The sequence below is a fragment of the Mastomys coucha genome, unplaced genomic scaffold (assembly GCF_008632895.1).
Source record: "Mastomys coucha isolate ucsf_1 unplaced genomic scaffold, UCSF_Mcou_1 pScaffold3, whole genome shotgun sequence".
NCBI lineage: Eukaryota > Metazoa > Chordata > Mammalia > Rodentia > Muridae > Mastomys > Mastomys coucha.
The window spans coordinates 1,612,011-1,614,731 of NW_022196909.1; positions in this window are offsets into that span (position 1 = coordinate 1,612,011).

Genomic DNA, 2,721 nt, shown 5'->3' on the forward strand with positions numbered 1-2,721 from the left:
GTTAGAGAAAGGACCAATGGAGCTGAGGGGTTTGCAGCCCCTTAGGACGAACAATATGAACTAAGTAGCACCCTCAGAGCTCCCAGGGACTCAACCACCAAAGACTGCATATGGAGGGGTCTGATTGTTCAGGCAGCATGTGTATAGTAGAGGATTGCAAACTCGATCATCAATAGGAGGAGAGGACCTCAGCCCTGTGAAGGTTCTGTGCCCCAATGTAGGGGAATGCGAGGGCCAGAAAGTGGGAGAGGGCGGGGTGTCAGGCATGGGGAAGTGGGAGGCAACAGGGGTTTGTTTTTGTTTGTTTCTAAGTGCATTATTTTAACTCCAGTACCGCATTTCGGGGTGATCCCAAGAAGCCTTATGCCCATTCAAATTTGGCAGATGGATGTAACTCATTATGCAGAATTTGGAAAGCTTAAATATATACATGTCTGTATTGATACTTGTTCAGGATTTATATTTGCATCCCTGCATACAAGAGAAGCCTCTAAAATTGTAATTGATCATTGTTTACAAGCCTTTAAAGTTATGGATTTACCCAAAGTAATGAAGACGGACAATGGGCCAGTTTACACTGGCAAAAACACTATTTCCTTTTGTAAGGATTTTGGCATTTTTCATAAAACCGGGATCCCATATAACCCCACAGGACAGGAAATTGTTGCGCAAACATACCACACACTTAAAAACTGGCTCTTGAAAACAGGGGGTGGGGGGAATCTGTTCCCCCTGAGATCCCCAAAGGCACACCTTGCCTTTGTGCTTTTTATTCTGAATTTTTTGCAGACTGACAGCAAAGACCAGTCTGCTACAGACCAACTTTGGCATCCTAACACTTCAAGTTTGTATGCCATGGTCAAATGGAGGGACCCGCTCACCAATGCTTGGCATGGGCCAGACCCCGACTTTGTCTGGGGCAGAGGGTCTGTATGTATTTTTTCCTAGAAAGAGGAGGAAGCACAATGGCTTCCTGAGAGACTAATCCATCAAGTGGACTCAGAGCCACTGTCTTCTTAGCAGGTGTGCTTAAAGGCGCTGCTGAGAAGGTTTTTTTTTTTTCGTTTTCTTTTTGTTTAGGTTTCTTTTACTTTTAAGCTGACAGCCCTTTTCTGCCAGCTTTGAATGTGTTTCATGCCATTTTACCTGAAAACCTGTTTATTCCCGAGCAAAACAAACAATTCTATACATTGGCTCACGCCGGGAGCAAGGAAGTTCTGGCTATCTCTGCAATATTTGCATTCCAAAAGCCAGCGCCATCCCGAAGTCACTGGCCTAACTTACTTGTGGTTTTCACTACCACCACAGTTGCAGCATTCCAAAGGTTAATGCAAATCCTGAAGTTTGCAGGCCTAACCTACTAATTTGCATGTGAATTGAGACCTGTTCCCTAGGTAACTGACTCCAGAGTCAAAGCCAAAAATTTGCAACTCAACAGGCCTGCTCCCAGCTTCAGCCTAGTGGCAAGTGACCTTGTGAGGACTTCTAAGAAAGCTGCTTTCAGAGAAATGGTGGCATTTCTGGAACTTTGCAGGCATTTAGGGCATATCTTGGTATTAGTTGCGCAGATGAATGGTACATTTCAGAAACTTGTGGTCTCTTCTGGTAAGGGCTTTGGCGGATGTCCACCTAAGACAGAGGCACGCTCCTAGTGGTTGTGTTTTTGAAAAAACACGTAATGAGCCCTGTTTGTAGTATTAAATTAGCTGCATGTGACCTTGATGATGGGTTAAAGATGCCAAAGATAATAATTACCACGAATTACCATCTAAGCACCGTAAAAATCCCTGTGTAAAACTGTGCCGATTGATATGGCCTTAACCCTGCTTTTTATATAATAAATAAGGGTGAGATGTTGGCTCCCTCCCTTCTGCCTCAGCTCGATGGCATCAGAGCTGACACTGTCGTTTCTTTGATTGTGGTTGTGTCAGAACTTCAGCTGTCTCTGATCCTGTGATTCTGGGAGTCTGAGATCTTGGTGTGACCCAGCTCCTGGGATTTTGTGATCCTGTGATCCTGGACATGTTAGAGCACTTGGGAGTAGAGCTTCCTTTGGGTGTTGTGGGACTGGCTGCCAAGTTCTCAAGGTTTGTTCAGGGCACTGGCCCAGACCAGAAGGAATTCATGCCACTGGTTGGGCGGAGTTCCTGGGTACCTGGGTCCCACTTGTCCATAATTCACTATTATAGTGACCTGATTTTGTCATAAAATATATATATATATATATAATTATATATATATATATATATATATATATATATATATATATATATATATATATATATATATATATATAATTTAGCTATTGATCAAACTGGTCAAAAGTACTTTCTCAGAAAAGCAAGTGTGTCAGTTAAGTATGTATGTGGACTTGACATACTTGGAAAGAGAAAACCTCAATCAATGAAATACTTTTACAAAGTCAGCTATAGGACATTGACTTGAGTGATATTTGATAGAGGAGAACCTAGACCTCTTTGGGTAGTAACGCTGCTGGGCACGTTGTCCTGGGCTACATACAAAAGGTATTTGAATATTACATGGAATCAAGCCTTTGTGGATATTGCTTCACTTCCTACCTTTGGATTCCTTAGTTAATCCCATGCCTTAATAAATGAGAAACTGTAGTCAAATAAACTCTTCCACTAAGTTGCTTTGAGTTATTATTTTAAAACAGCAATACAGAAACCAAGCTAGAATAATAATTGATTCTCTGAGGGA